This window comes from Phalangium opilio, unplaced genomic scaffold (genome assembly GCF_054372755.1).
Source record: "Phalangium opilio isolate 3A_F unplaced genomic scaffold, DU_Popi_V2 ptg000063l_1, whole genome shotgun sequence".
Lineage (NCBI taxonomy): Eukaryota > Metazoa > Arthropoda > Arachnida > Opiliones > Phalangiidae > Phalangium > Phalangium opilio.
Genome location: NW_028324180.1, coordinates 9,412,502 through 9,430,078, shown reverse-complemented (window position 1 = coordinate 9,430,078; position 17,577 = coordinate 9,412,502).

The following is a 17,577-nucleotide window of genomic DNA, read 5'->3' as shown; positions in this document are numbered from 1 at the left end:
AATATTTAATCTTGTTCACAAATCTTCATACACTTTTATAGGGGTCAAAATAAGAATTTAAGCAAACTTTAAACTTACATCTAAGGGAGGTTTGCAATTTATAACCTCTTTTGAATGTCTCCTCAATTGGAGTACCTCCTACAGCCTTTAGTTTTAAATGTAAATTTAAGGGTATTTAGGGTAAAATTTTATCGTTATGCACTAAAATTATATTGTTCAAAAATAGAAAATTAAAATTTAAAAATTGTATCATTCCGTCAACCATAATCTAAGTTCTTTAACCATAGTTTCAAGCCAGTTTATCAAAATAATATCAAGTTTTTTAATTTCTTACGCCAATAAGTTTTTCTTCCATATTCTTCTTAGGGGTTCAGGATCTTTTTTCTTTCTTTTTTACGCGATTTAAGGGTTTTAATTCAGGATATTTTTTCTTTTCTCGCGATTTAATAACAATTCGCGCATTCGCGATCCTTCTCTTCTTCTAGGGGTTTTAGGGGGTTAAAAAAAAATATCTCCGAGTTTTCTCTTCCGAAAATAAACATTCAATTTGACGAAAAATAAAGGTATCAAATGAATAAAAAAATTCAATATAAAATAATACTCCGGACTTCTAAAATTTATTAAAGATGAGCCGACAGAGTTTCGTTAAGCATTTCAGGAATCGACTGAGGGTGGGACAGGAGGGACTTCGTATATATAACTTCTAGTTTCTCGCAAGGATCTCTGGGACAATGACGTTTGTTGATTGACTTTGTTTTGGCGAATAGTGGACCATATTTATTACGTAGCCGGGCGGATTCATGTTATCAACGAATAGGCAAAACTTTTAAATCTGGGACCAAATGGGGATTGGTCAGTTTAAGGGTTAAAAAAAATGTTCTAGAAGTTTCTCGGGCCAGGTACCAGGGTAGTGACTCAAGGTCTTGTTGCTTGGGGTCTAAATCAGCGTGACATTTCTCTGGGTTCTTGGAAAGAGTTTTCGTTGCTAGGTATTTCATTTTGCACTATGGATATAGGGGTATAGGATCTTTCTAGAAAGTTCTGTGTCAACATTGAGGGCTAGTTCCTTTTCTATTGTACGAAAGAATTTCTTTTCAGTTTATTTTAAAGGGATAGGTTTAAGATTAAAGGGCTAATATTATCTTTATAGTATGAATTTAAGGTATTTCGTTATTAATTAATGATTATTTATAAATTTAATTCGATTTTTGGGTCAAGATGGTTATAATCTTTGACCCCCCCAACTACAGAAACTCTACTTTAGTTCATTTGTGCTTTACTCTCTTTGTTTCACCATTATGATGAATTAACTAAGCTACCCTGTGTTGCTTTATGCAACTCAACCAACACTTCTAAAATCTTCCCTAAACCATCCAATAATTGTGCCTGTGCATAAAGAAAAAACAAAACCCTTTCTCAAATATATTAAAGGTTATAAATGTCCTCCGTTTTGTAGTCGAATAGACCGCTTATAATATGTTTTAATGAGAGAATTATTAAAAGTTAAACACCTTCTCCCATACAAAAAAAAAATTATATGATAAAATGTTTTAGGAAAATGGAATTGTTGTTGAAAAATCTGAGATAAGTAATTTTTTATTTCAATTAATTTATAGGAAATAAATCCATTACCAGTAAAATCAGGAGATTGAATTAAATTCTAAAGAGTAGTAAAATACGGATTGTCTTTAAAATTATATGGAAAAAAATATCAGCGCTTCAGTCAACTGGAAAAACTCTTATCATTTTGTTTTTAAGGCTTGGGCAAACCAAGTCCTTTTTATATAATCTCGTTAGGAACCCCACCCCGTTTTTATCATTTTTTCATAATAAATACTTATGTGTACGTACATTGATTGAAATAGGTTCCATAACTGTCCTAAAAATAAACAATTTATACACCCTAAATATATCAAGAAGTAAGTTTGCGTCAGTTCAAGGTATATAATTTAGAGTAATGAAACTAAATTTCTCGTGTAAAGAAGCCCATCGTATACCTTTGAGGCAGACTACTGCGTAAATTAAGAGGATTGAAGGTAAATTCTGAAAATGATAGAATAAAATGTCATAATAATTTGCCGCCGTGTATCAAATATTTTAAGAATACTTAGGTGATAATTTAAATATCGTACGTTTGGCCCATGACAACTAAGGGAAAGGAACAACCCTGCCATAATCCTTGCCAGAATACACACCCTACTCCCGAATTCTAGTTGTATAATGGCAAAATGAGAAGCTATTAGTGGTTTAGATTTGTATGTGCACTTATAAATTTGGCCCTAACTTTTAAAAAGCAAATCTTCACTTATATCCAAATTTTGTTTACAGGACAAAACTTAAGTATCGATGAGCGATAGGTTTTCTTATTAAAGCAGAATGCTGCTGGACGAAGAAGAAGAAGCGAGAGAAGAAGCCATGGAAAATGACTCGAGAATACCGATAAAAGAAGAAAAGTTAAGGCAGTGGAATTTGGTAAGAGTTATATCGTTGCACCTTTTTTAGCGGAACTTACATGGGTAGGTAAAGTAATTTCCGCAAAAACCAAATACAAAGTTTTAAATTAAAAATAAAATAAATCTACGTTTGTAAACGTCCACAGCAAGCTCCTCCTTTCCGGGAAAAAACGGCGTCGTCTGCTTTGTTAATTTTTAATTTTTTACACTTATTTTGGTATCGTGCTAAATCTTCCCGAAGTGGCGCCTTTGCTAATTTATTCAATGTATTTTTAAGCGGGACGGGATAAAAAGCCCGCCGCCCCTTTCTGGACACTCACTATCTTTCTCTCTCCGCCTAATTTTTGTTCTTTTCTAATCGTGTATTCCAGTTCCATGAACTTGTTCATTAACGTTTTTAAAATTCATAGTCTATGGTTTCACCTTGCGATATCTAAAACATTAATTGTACAGGGGTTCAAAATAATGTAGGCTGATACCATTAAACTCACTTGGTACTGCCTGTGGTTTTAGCTCATAACCAGGCACACTGACGTTTGGCAGCAAGACAGGGTACGCCGGGGACCTAAACTCTGGAAGCGGCACGACTGGAGTTTTGTATCGTCTCTGGAACATAGCCTTTTGCGACGACAGGACAGGATATGAAAATGCCGCAGAATCAGCACTCTGGCTCGGCATGGGCTACGACGACGGTCTCACCGTCTCTGCACTCTAGTTTGGCGTGGATCCCTCGTATTCGTACAAAATGACCTCTTCCAATTTTAACATTTTAACACAATTTTTAAATGTTTCTCTAGGCAAAGATTTCGTAAATACATCAGCAACATTATTTTTCCTCGATACATGCTTTAAACAGAACATATTCTCATTTAGTTTCTCGCGTATAAAATGGAATTTAATATCGATATGTTTTGACCGATTGTCCTCAACTGGGTTTCGGGCAAAGTAAATGGCTGACTGATTATCACAATATATAGTCGCAGAAGTCCATTAAATTAGCCTAGGAAGTGAGCAATTACAATGGCTGGTATAGCGTACGTCTCTGCTGGGATAAAAACTCCTTCTAACTCCATGGATAGGGGCTTAAATTTTTCCCCCTTTCCTAACACACAAATCTCGAGCTCCTCTCTAGGAAGTCTTTCTTGACGTGAGCGGGGCGTGACTTCTTCAGCCCATGAACGCTGGATCTCTAAAGGGTAGATTGTTTGCTTTATAAAATATTAAAAAAAGGCACGGCCACGGTTGTTAAAGGAAGGGTGAAGTAGTAATCAAGTGTTTTTTATCGATTCTTCTACTAATTATAAAAAGGCAGGGGGTTACGCGATTGGTCGGACGTCCTTATTTAAAATTATCCTATAAATCTGAACCTAATTTGAATTTTAAAATCATTCGGAAGTATTTCCTGAATGTTTGACTATGCAGACTGGTCTTGTAAATAGTAGAGGAATCGATAAAAAAATCACTTGATTGTCTACTTCACCCTCCCTTTAAATATATTTTTTTCAATAGGTTTATGAAGAGTCATAAAAAACTGAATGACCTTGACTGTTCCAAAATTCACACCCCCATCCCTTCTCCTATGCTAAAGCAGGCTCGGTTTTACAGTGGAAGGGGGCGTTTTCGGCCAATAGTTTTTTCTCTCTCGATAGGGCAAATTTTGGCGTACGAGTCGCACCTAAACCGGAGATCTGAGAAAATTACCGCGAGGTGGCGAATAAGTCGCCCTTCTTCAGTATTGCTACACAAGAGAGGGGAGTCCCAAACCCCGCTTTTGGTTACTTCCTAGGCTAATTTAATGGACTTCTGATAGTCGGTAAATGTTTTAGCAGGTAGATTTTAAAATCTTGCAAACCCTGAATTATAGGTCTTAACCAGAGGAGTTCGGTAACCGTTTCCGCAAGAGCGACGTATTCAGCTTCCATCGTTGAAAGTGAAACTGACTTCTTGAAAAATGATCTCCACGTGAACGGTGACTTTCCGATATACCCGATGTAACCACTACAGGAACGTCTCGTATCCCGATTGGAACCCCAATCACTGTCCGTGTAAAAGTTCAGCTGAGGATCTTTCTCCCGTTGATATATCAATCCCATGCCTGATGTTGATTTGACATATCGTAGAAGCTGGATCAAACAATTTCAGTGTATCTGTCCAGGGTTACTGTTGTACTGAGACAAAGATATAACAGTGTGTAGTATATCAGGACGAGTACGGTGAGCTACAAATAGCAAACCTCCAATGAGTTGACGATAAGGATATTTGGACATCTCTTCTTTTTCTCCTTCCGTCTCAGGACAATCGCTTCTGGATAAAATGTTGTTATGATTTGCGGGAATATATACTGGCGATTCAATCTTCACTTGAAATCGTTTTGCCAATTCTCTGCAGTAATTGGTTTGTTGAAGTTTCATTGAACCGTCCCGAAGTATAATAAATTCAACCCCAAGAAATTTCTTGATAGGACCCAGGTTTTTGATTTGGTATCTTCCTGATAGTAAATGAGAGACATCTTCCAAACATTTTTGGTTCGCCGCAATCAGGGCTAAATCATCAACGTAGACCATAATGATCGTTTTCCATGGGATAAAATATATACAGTTAGTACCAATGAGTTTCTGAAAACCCAATTCCCTGAAGGTTTTATCCAGTTCTAAATACCACTGACGACCGCTCTGTGGTAAGCCGTACAGCGCTTTTCGTAACTTGAGACATTTCGACGTATCTTGTAGACTAAATCCAGGTGCTTCTTTCATGAATACGTCATTATCGAGTGCGCCATAAAGATATGCATTTTTAACGTCCATGTGAGCGTGTACCCATCCAAGCGTGAGGATAAATAGTGCGGTGAAAAACCGAATTAGCGAAAAATTTATTACGGGGGAAAAGGTCTCGTCGTAGTCGACTCCTTCAACTTGATTGTAGCCTTGGTCTACCAGCCATGCCTTGTAGTGAATAATCTTATCATTATTATCGCGCTTTAGAGTAAAAACCCATCTGCAGCCAATAATTTTCTTCTTCTCAGGTTTTTCAACACTGTCCATAACCCCACGCTCCGCTAGGGTATCCATTTCTTCCTGCATGGCAGACTGCCACTTTTTCCTTTGCGGGGACCTTAAAACATCGTCATAATTCTTTCGTATTAGAATTTCTGCGCAATTTGCTTGGGGAAGAGTATCTTCTGCGTCATCGAATTCTTCCTCATCAGACTCCTGTGGTCCTTGATCTTGTAAGACTGGTGGTAGGTTATCTGGTATGTAATTTGTGGTTAGGTTTGTCCGAGAGAAACAAAACTTGTTGATGTCATCTTTTAGTTTATTTCTCCGTAGGTAATTCTTGACCTCCTTTATTGAACGTAATCTAGACCCATCCTTCCTGTAGTATATATCAACTCTTCCTTTGGACGCTCCACCAACACGAACAGCCACCTCCCTCAACCATCCATCCACCAGCCCTTTTTTACTGTATGTTCTTGTAATTCGTTGTGTCCATCCTCCAAGTTTTGTGGAACTGTATTGTGTTGTGCTACGTCGTGTCCGTCTTCTAAGTTTTGTTGGACTGTATTGTTTTGTGCTTCGTTGTGTCCGTCTTCTAAGTTTCGTTCATGCGTTTTCTCTTCATCGTTTTCATGCTATTTGAACATCGACCAATCCAGATATTTTGCCTCGCCACTCAAATTTACTCCTCTCAGATTATCCACCCCAAGTTTCGACTCATCGAAGGTCACATGCTTTGATTCAACGATGGTTCTTCTATCCGGCATCCAGACCCGGTAACCCTTGGTTTCGAATGCGTACCCAACCAAGAGACCACACTCAGCTCTACACTGAAACTTGCTTCTTTTTTCTTTCGGTATATTTACAAACGTTAAACAACCTATTCTTCTGAGATGAGAAACGCCGGGTTTTCGTCTAGTCCACAGTTCCAGGGGTACCCTCTCACCCAGTAAGGAATGTCTGTGTCGATTTTTCAGGTACACTGCCGTATGTACAAGCTCTCCCCATAGGTAATTTGGTAACTTTGCGTGTTCCATGAATGCTCGGACCATATTCATTAGAGTTCGGTTAAGGCGTTCGGAAACTCCATTCATTGGCGGTGAATAACAATTTGTCTTCTCATGCGTGATGCCCATTTGATCGCAATATATCTTAACCTCGGTGTTACAAAATTCCAACCCGTTATCTGAGCGCAATGCCATCAATTTCTTCCCAGTCTGTCTTTCTGCCTTCACATGATATCGTTTGAAACAAGACAATACGTCACTCTTCTTAGCTATCGTAAAGATATAGATGAATCTACTGAAGTCGTCGATAAAGATGACAAAGTATCTAGCTCCTCCTAGTGAAGCGACTGGTGAAGGACCCCAAACGTCTGTATGGACTAGTTGAAGTTACTCTGTGCTCCTGATTCCTTTAAGTGACTTGTGAGGTTGTTTTGTACTTTTACTCAACTTGCAGGGAAAACAGAGTTCCAAACTTCCCGGAGTTTTACTCAGCCCTCGTAGCATTTCATTCTTAATTACGTGATTTAGATCATCCTCGTTGATGTGACCCAGACGTTGATGCCAAAGATCCATTGTTCCAAGTTTTGATGAGTGATTCGCCTCTGGTATCTTGCCAACCGGTTCTATCTTCAGTACTTGTGCTTCTGCAGTGTATAAGTCTTGATACACCGGTGCTTGAAACTTGAATTTACCATTGAGATATATTCTTAAGTTGGAATTGTTCAACAGACCATTGTATCCAGCTAAGTCAAGTCGTCTTCCGGATATTAAATTATGTCGCATCCCAGGAGTGTGAAATACATTCTTCAGACAGAAATCAGTCTTCTCTAAACGTAGCCAAACTGTTCCAACGCCTAGTGCTTTGGTCCCTCCTTCTCCAACACAAACATCCGATCTTTGAGGTGTGTAGGTTGAAAACGAACTTCGGTTATTACAGAAGTGGTGAGTTGCTCCTGTATCGACTACCCATCTGTCTGATCCTCCTGGTTTTGAAATACAGGCAGTTGCAAAACAAGCATCCTTGTTATCCGGTCTTCGTTGATTCGATTGCCATCTTGTAAATTTGGTTTTAGCCTGACTTCTACATTGCGCTTCCTTATGTCCTCGTTTTCCACACTTGTAACATTTCCCAGTGAACCTTGAATGATTAAAATTCTTCTTGTTATATTTGGGGTAAAGCTCCAATCATAAAATATGCCATGATCCTATCTGATACAGGATATCCAGAATCCTTCAGTTGCTATCCAATCCTGGTCATTCTTCCGACAAAAGTATTCATGGGTTCATCTTCGTGATATTCCGCATTGGCCAATTCTTTGAATAATTTCCCAATTGTTGCTTTGGATTTGGGCATTAATTCGTCCCCTAACACCTTCCATGCTGCAGCTGCTGTATCATGACCAATTATTGTGTCCCGAACGTCATCGTCCAGACTAAGGGCTATAGTTGCGTGTGCCCTAGCCTCACGTTCCTCTTATTCAGCCTTTTTCTCTGATTCTTTGGGTTCCAACTCCGTCCCTGCAACTATCTTCCATAGTCGTTCTGCTTTAAGATTATGTTCCATTTCATATTTCCAGCGTGCATAGTTGTGAGAATTTAACTTCACTATCTGCCCCATCTTGAACTGTCTTCCTTCCGCCATTATTGTAGTTAAGCCTTTGCAGTCGGCTTGTCTTGGCAATTAATTCGGTAGTCTTCAATGCTGAACAGGTTTACGATTGTTGGGCTTTGTTAAATTACTGCAGTGGCCATCCCATGTAACTCGTTGACGGACCACTAACCACGCTCTGCTACCATGTTGAGGAGTGGTGGGGATAATTAGCAGTAAATTAAAACCCGTAAATCAAACATAACGCATTTATTTAACCATGTAAAATAAACTATATAAACCAATTAATAAATAATAAAAGCAACCATTTAATTACTAGGGAGGAGTACTGCACCGCTCAACTGACAGAAGGCATCTAAAACTAGATTAAAGAACTCAGTATAAAGACAACTATGATAGCAGACGACAATATCTTATCTAATACTAGCGACTAGGGTCCCCCTGGTGGTTGTTATGTTAAAGCTCATAATTCAATATAAAGTCTAATGTATTTTTTTAGCAATTTGGCGCTTACACCATCATGGCCAACAGAGGAGCTATCATTTAGGTTTTTAACCAATTGTATTAGTTCCATTTCATTCACTGATTCCAAGTATATAGAGTTTGACAAAGGATTTGTAGTTTGTGGTTGAGTGAGCGTATTGTCCCTTGTAATCGTTGTAGCCATTTTTTCTTCAATTTGTGAAAAATACATATTGAAACAATTTGCACATTCAAGCGGGTTTTTATAGCATCTACTTCTTTCTTTTCATTATTTATGATTTTCATAATAGGATGGTTTGTTTTTAGTCTAGATGTATGTTCATTAATAATACTCCATATTTTTCTACTATTTTTGTTTGCTCGTTCTATATGTTCTTAATAATAGTTATGATTTCTCAGTTTTATTAAATTGTTAAGTTTGTTCCTGTATGATTTATAGAATAGTTTTAAATTTTTATTGGATGGTTCTTTTAATAGTTTTTGATGGATTTTGTCACGTTTTTTATGTAGAAAATTATGCCGTTAGTCATCCATGGTTTCATTTTAGCGTATTTCTTCATTTGAGTGTTATTGAAAGCGGTTTTGGTAGATGCTAAGTCAGTATAAAACTTAATGAGTCGATAAAACAACTCATAGCTTCATTTATATTCTGCTTATTAATGGCAGAGCTCCAGTTATCAAAACTTAGTAATAATTTCAGCTTATCGTAGTCAAGGTTAATCGTGGATATATCTGATTGATTTGGTATTTCTTGATTAGTTTTCATTTTGTTGTTTTCAGCTTCGATATCTAATATTACCGGGTAGTGGTCCTTAATTGAGGTTTGTAAGATGCAGCATATACTATGGATATTTCCCATATCCAATTTGGTAAAGCAGTGATCTAGACACGATTTACAATGTTCAGTTTCTCTAGTATAATTTTTTATGCGCGGAAGATACCCATGGATTGATAAAATATCTAAGTAGTCCGAAAGTCCTCTCTTCTGAGTGATTGACAGAATGTCATTATTGATATCTCCAATTATAACACAGTCGTGTACGTTAGATTTTTCAAAAGCAATCAAAGTTTGGTTTAAATTATCATTAAATTCTTTCACATCGCTATTCGGCGATTTAAAAATGCATAGTATTCTTATAGGTTTATTATTCAGTAGGAGATCTAAATATAGGTTATTCGATTCAGCAATATTTACTTCATGAAAATTTATAATGAGGTTATCTCGAGCGAATACACTATTTCCATCACTTCGATTTTTAAAGCAGCTTGTATAGTATAGCCATTTATTCGAAAGTTTTTTGTATATTTTTGTTCGAGCCAACATTCAGTTAGAATAATATCAAAATTTGCATTAAGGTTATTTAACATTAAACATAGTCCTACAAAATTTTTAGAGATACTTCGAATGTTGGCGTGGAATATTTTAAATCCGTTCTGATTATTTTTTAGTGATAAGTGATATTGATCAATGGTAAAATAACCCGGATAATAATTCTCATAAATTAGGTTAGGTGGGTTAAAAATGTTTTCGTGTAAAGATAAGGTCATAACAAGTTGGAAAAACCAAAATATTACCTCTCCGAGTCAAGAGGTCTACTACTACAAACTTATTTACCTAGATATGGAATTATTTCACTTTTTTGAAGTAAAAATTTACGAAATATTGAAGCAGTATTCCAAACATAGCGAATGTACAGTAAAGCAGACGACATTTTACATCCAATATGGATAAATCCTGGACACATGGAGATCAGTCAATGGGGAAAAGAACAGGAAATGAAGTCAACGCTTCAGCTGTTTACCGTATATTCTGATAGCTACATTCACAACTGGTTTGCAGTGTAAACACTATCGTCTCGTCTCACCTCAACAATACTCCTAGTTTGCCAACATGAAGGTTTACGTTAAATAACACCAAAGCTAAATTGTAGCTAGACGCACTAATAGTCAATGCGCACAATAAAGAGAATAATAAGTCTGTAGCTACTACCCGTTTACCATTAGCCCTTTTACTAATCTAATTGCCATCATGCTCTTTTCTTCTATTATAAAATCTTAACCTGATTATTTAAGAGTGTGTTTAACTTTCGGTTCACTCTGAACCGTTAATGTCTCTTCATTTCAGACACGAAAATCAGAGCCAAAAGTTTATTTCACCTCAGGCCCCAATTATTTACTCTTTGTTTCACTAAGCCTATTGCGGATAAGACTTGTTATACCCGCCGGACTCTAGGTTTTAGTTTTCTTCAGGAAGTCACTAAACCAAGGATTATTCTATATACAGATGTAGTATAGCTTAAGTAATATATAAACAGCCATTTCAAATAACAATATTAAAAAAAATCTTTGGAATATCAAAATGAAACAGAGCTCTAAAGCTACAAAAGTACTAAATGCATCATAATTACGAAAAATACTTCCACATTTTCACTTTATATTATGGAAAAAGGGAATATTAAGGTTTTGTATGATTTCTTAACACATCAACACAAGGCTAACTGCTAACGCGACGCACTAGTGTAACAATGGACGGACAGACACAGACAAAAACATAAGCTGCTTTTTAACTCTTTCCGTATTAATTTTGAGTTGAGAAACAAGATCATCTTAAATATTAAAATAAATATAATTAATATTAAATATTTTCTTCGTCAGTTGTTTGCCTTATTGAGCGTTACATCGTTTTGATAAAGAACAATTAAACATACTTGAGAGACTTGACTAATATTGGCGTTTGAAATGAAGCATACGCCGGTTGCTTTTCCTTACTCAAATAGGTAGTATATAAGGGTGTCGAACTACACTTTAAAGCAAGAACAACCGCAATTGCGAAAACCTTTGGTGGACAACCCACCCTAGGGAGGCTAGACGTTTCTCGTAACCCTAGCTGATCGCCGCGAATGTCTTAAACCGAACGATGACGATGGAGTTAGAAGCCAATGAGACAGATTGGTGTCTATGTGGAATAGACGGAAGACCAGTAGATGGTGGTGTTTAGAAGCCAGTATGTACAGACTGGTGTCCAAGTGGAATGGACGAAGACCAGAAGATGGTGGTGATTAGAAGCCAGTGTGTACAGACTGGTGTCCATGTGGGATGGACGAAGACCAAGAGATGGTGGTGATTAGAAGCCAGCAAGTACTGGTGTCCGTGTGGGATGGACAAAGACCAGAAGATGGTGGTGTGAGAACTCAAGTAGAGGAGCCATTTCCGTGACTGTGAAATCAGTTCGGAAATGGCGAACACGTTTGCTCCGATTTGGAAACTGCGAACGCGGTCACGTGGGTGTAACAACAGACACACACACAGACAGACAGACACACACGATCGTTACAGAACCTCTCCGTGACATACGTCACTCGGAGAGGTAAAAACCAAAGAAAAAGCTATATGTCTCGCTAATTTATAATTTTAAATTTGTTCTAGTTTTTTTAAGTGATCTATTTTATAAATTTTGGTACCACCGGCTTTACGTAAGACCTTTCCGTTATTTACCCAGATAAATTTGAAACCCTTATATTTTGCATACATTTTAGATTCATAAAGTTGTTTTTTAATATATGGGATTAGAAGTTCATTAACAAAAAATCTATCTTTAGGTAGGGTTTTATGATGATTTTGGCAGATTAAGTGGTTTCGATTTTTTTGGCATTTTCTAAAAAATCATCTCGTATAGTTTTACTTCTAAATGTAATTACTAGCGGCAGGAGCAGATGACAAAGGAGTCTCGGACGCTAGCTTCCATAATGTAGAGGGCAATGGGATCCGCGAACGTCACGATTATTAACCAAAATCATTACGCCAGTGCCACCACTCGTAGGAAATTTGAGCTTAATTTCCCAACCAATAGCGTGGCTGCAAAGTCTCGAAAGGAGATCTGGGTAATCGCGTCTGGAGCCTCTCTTTAAAAATACGTATCGTCTGCTTATAATTAGCCTAGGCTTAACGAGTATTAGAGTTTAAAAATGGATTTCAACGGCTTTTTAATCTTTTTTTAGACTAAAATTGAAAATGAAAAGCCCAGCGAGTAACGTATGTACACTATTAAAAAACTAAAATGTGTTTCAGTGCGAATTTTTTCTAAATTTCTTCTTGAATTAAATGATAGCTACAAGAGGTTGGGAAAAGAAATCACTCACGATCTTTTAAAACCCAAAAAGTAAGAGACAGTGATTTCGTTTCCAACCTCTTGTAGCAGTCAATTAATTCAAAAGAAATACGGAATATTTTGGCCCTAAAACACATATATAACACTGTGTTTCGGCATCTTTTAAAACCTTGCTTTTATCTTTTGAAAACCCCAGCCCAATCATTCCAGTGGGCACAAAGTGCTCATTAAGCCTTGGCTTACCTGGGTTTCTCTGCTAGTTTGGACTTACTTTGACTATTTAGTAGGTTTAAAGTCACAAAATGTAGTCTTATCTTTTATCTTAATACCAACGGTTACAGCTGTTTGAATAGAGTAATTATATTGTGTATATGTATGTCGCGATCGGATAAGACGAACCTCAGTAGCCACCGTTAGTCCGTTATTACAAAAATAATTCCCAGCAGACTTTGGTGCCAGATATAATCCACCAAAAACATCGTCTGCTATAATGTCTGATAGCGCCTCTATGGCAAACGATACCGCTACAGCTGTGACGTACGCGGGTCCCATTGCCCTCTATATTGTGGAAGCTAGCGTCCGAGACTCCTTTGTCATTTGCTCCTGCTAGCGGATTTGGTGACTTCTTAAAGTTTCCTGTATTAATTCTGATTCTCCGATAAATTTTGGATATATCTTGGGCAACGTTAATGTTAACACCTATTAATTTAATAATCGCTTCCGCAATTACATTTACATTTTCGTTTTGTGTTTCAGTAAGGCCTATAATTTCTACACTATCGCTGTTTTGGGTATACTGTAGGTCAGAAACTGTAGCCTCTAGGTAATTGACCTTTTCTTTTAAATCTTCGTTTTCCGCGATTAAAACTTGTTGACTTTTCTTTATTTCTGATATAACAGTATCTAAATTATCCATTTTTTAACGAAATCATCTATACTGGTTAAGCAAAAGTTTACCGATTGTTCGAAGTCATTCATTTTCTTCTCGATTTTGTTAATGAATCTAGCTTTCCTGACATATCCTTCATCATACTCATCAAAATAACTAGTTGGTCATTAGTTGCATAGCCACTTACAGTGTTTACAGATTCCAAATCAGCGTGCTCTTCACATTTCCAAGTAATTTTTCGTCCACTCGATTTTCTCAAAGTTTCAGAACTAATTCCCACGCATTTTGAGTGGAAGTAGTTTTCACATTCACCAGCGCACTTAATTATATCTTTCGGCTTATTTGGATCAAAAGATCCGTCACATTTGTTACACGAGTCTGCCATTATCTATTAACGAAATCAAAGCGGAAGCTCAAAAAATTGCGACTACTCGCCTCAACGGCCAATTATTCCAGTGATGGAACGAAGACATCAAAGTTTTCCAATTAAGTTGAGACTGTTCAATGTAGTTAATATATACGCGTAACAGGTCACAACGCTCCACGATAGAACTTTAAGCACACTTAGTGTTGTCACAATGGAAGAGCAGTCAGATATGGTGTTGGATCACGGTCACCAACTTGAAGCACACTTAGTGTTGTCACAATGGTAGAACAGTCACATACGGTGTTGGATCAGGGTCACCAATTCGATTTATAAATACCACACTTCAGTATCACACGTTCCGTTGTCTTGATGCTGCCACACACCTGTTTACGCAGACCCCACTCCACTAGATTGCTTGGGACCAGATCAGAAACAGGTTTGTATAACCTCTTAGCACTTGATTTGTCACAATCTTTTGATAGACACACGCACCATATCGCAATTGAGTACAATAGCGTGATGCAAAACGTCAAGTGTTCGTGGAGAATATCGCACGAAGTTCGGAGCCATAGTCCAGCATTCCAGAAATATCAAAATTATGCGACGTTTGAATTTTTATCCAGATTCCTTGTTTTGCCCGAATTTGGGGTTTTTACGAAGGCGTACGAAAATTTATTTCTAACCAATTTTGTTAAAAACACACACACTCACGTAATACATTTTTTCTAAAATAACTTCTAAATATTTAATTAAGCTAGTTGGTTAATTGTCCGGCGAAATTTTATGGAGCGATGCAAAACCACGTCCGTACTCTAGCACAGCCGCGGCGTTCATCTAGGTTATTAACTGGTTTTGGTTCATTTAGTAAGTTAACCAAGTCATTTTCATCAGAGGTTGATACATCAGGTGTAATACAAGCTTTGGGGTTTCTTTAGTAACTGGGGCAACTAGAAAATTATGCAGCCAATATGCTAACGTAGATAATAGTATGGACTGTGTTCAGATCTATGCAACATTGTACTAACAATAGTATTTGGACAAAGTTAATTTTGTCTGTTCTCCATCGAATAAAATGGAAATGTGGTGAATATTTTATTTCAGGGTTATTAGGGTCATAGAATGTTTTGGAAAAGGTGGCAGCTAATTAATAGGAGAATAATTTAGAAAAGGGGCAGGTAATTAATAGCAGAATATTTTGGAAAAGGTGGCAACGAATTATTGGAACCATTGTTTTGGAAAAAGTGGCAGCTAATAAATAGGAGAATATTTCGGAAAAGGTGGCAACTAATTAATAGGAGAATATTTTGGAAAAGGTGGCAACTAATTAATAGGAGAATATTTTGGAAAAGGTGGGAGCTAACTATTAGGCCAATAGATAAAATAATGGTGGGGTAATATCAAATTGGAGGTGAGGGTTTGGTGGTAAAGATAGACGAAACCAAAATTGGCAAAATGGAGTACCATCGAGGCCGTAAAGTTGACGGACAATGGATAGTTGGGATGATAGAGCTTCAAACTGGAAGCTAACGCCGTGGAGGAAGGTTCCGCATTGAATTATGTCCGGATAATCGCCGCGATAGTTTTACATTATTGACTATTACTTTATATTAAAAAGAAGTATTTGTCGAGGAGGTGTTCAAACCAAGGACTTGGACATGCTCCTGTGCGAGTATTAGTAGCGCCGTGTAGCTTCACGATGTGGAGATGACGTGTTTTTTCTCTTTTTGTATAATGTGTTATAAATGTGTATGACCCTAATAACCCTGAAATAAAAGAGGCCATGTAATGAAATCTGACTATTCCATTAATCTTAATTGTAGGCATAATTTAAGTGTGTAATTAACTTTCGGTCCACTCGAGACCGTTAAAGCCTCGATTTCGAGGCAGCAGGATTTACCTGTTCCAAGCTTAGGATACTGAGCTAGGTGCCGTGGAGATGATTTGGCTTAGTATATATATCCATTTTGGTCTAGCTAAGTTAGGATCAAATTCATTTTGAAATGCAATAATTAACCAAAATTATCGTAATATTGAGTTAAATTTGTCTTTACTAGCTATAGAATTACATTCTGCCTCGAATTATCATAAAATATTCCCCACATTTTCATTTTATTCGATGAAAAACAGAGAAAATTAACTTTGTTAACGTTATGTCCAAATACTATTGTTAGTACAATGTTGCATAGATCTGAACACAGTCAATACTATTATCTACGTTAGTATATTGGCTTTATAATTTTCCAGTTGCCCCAGTTATTAAAGAACAGCCCAAGCTTTCTTGTAAGTATTTGATAGCAAATATTCAGTCTTGTTTTCTGAAAATGTTTCCATTGACCCATTGCTTTCTTTAAATGTTAGAAGGTCCCAAGATAAATACTCAGCGTAAGTCATATCAGTTGTATTACTATAAGTATTTACTATGCCAGGACTTTTGCCTAAAATAATCATTCTTATCCGGATTAAAGCGTTAAGTGGAGTTGGATGACCATCCAACTCCACTTAACGCTTTAATCCGGATAAGAATCTAAACCACCTCGTAAACGAAATTGAGAAAAAGTTCTCGAGGCAATCTTGGTTGAGACGATTAGTTTAGAGATATTTTATACCATACTTATTTTTCATATTAAAAAATAAATCCTTGAGAGATTTAGTGGAAATAATTAAACCTTTCTGAAATATTTGCAAACAGTTTGTACCTTTGCATCTCATGTCATATACAAGCTCACTCATTTCATCCAATACTTCTAATTGTTCTCGTAGATTTACGCCAAAAGCACACTTAATTTTAATGGAGTTTTTTTCAGTGTACGTGTTAAAAACCTGGAACCAAGCATTAATCTTTTCTATAAAATTAGAAGTTTCTCTAATATCTTCAAAATCTTCATCTTTGCCTTTATCGTTTTGTTTTGAGATGTAGAGAGAATGTAAAGCTTTAGCAACATTATTTGATAGAAGTTGGGCAGCTAATTTAACATTTTGTCTAGTTGGTCCTCTACAATCCAGATGAATAGGTTTCAGTTTGTGACACATTTTTATTTCATGGTGATCAAGTTAGCATAAATCATCGAGGGGTTTTTTATTAACGAATACGTCACCATCTTCTAATAAAAATCCTTTATCTAGCAGCCAATTCCGCATTAATTTTAAAGCAAAGCAGTATATTAACTGATCTTCATCATCTGGATGTAAAAACCAGTTCCTATTTATGTTAATTCCAAGCTCCCTCCACAGCACCATATTTCCTCCCCCCCCCAATATTACAAACGGTAGCGACGGTACATAAATTTTAGATATGATTTCTAAAAGCATTTTCGTTCTCATTTTTTTTATCAAAACCAATATAACCTGGCTGTTTCCATATTGAAAAAAGCCCTCTTACCATGGCCACCCGCATTTGGTCATGTTTTCCAACAACCTGGTCTGATTTTACATGGTATTCAAACTGTCTTTGTACCTTCATTTCATCAAATGTCAGCACGGCTATTTTGTCGAGACTATTTTTCTATCACCTGTAATTTTTATAACTTTTAAAATATCATGTAAAATGCCCTGCCTTAAGTTTATTTTTGAGCGTAGGATCTTAATGTAGACAGTCCAGAAAGGGGAATACGCATATCGTTTCTTAAAATTAGAAGCTCGTTTGCTAAAGTAGCGAAGCGTAAAGACTT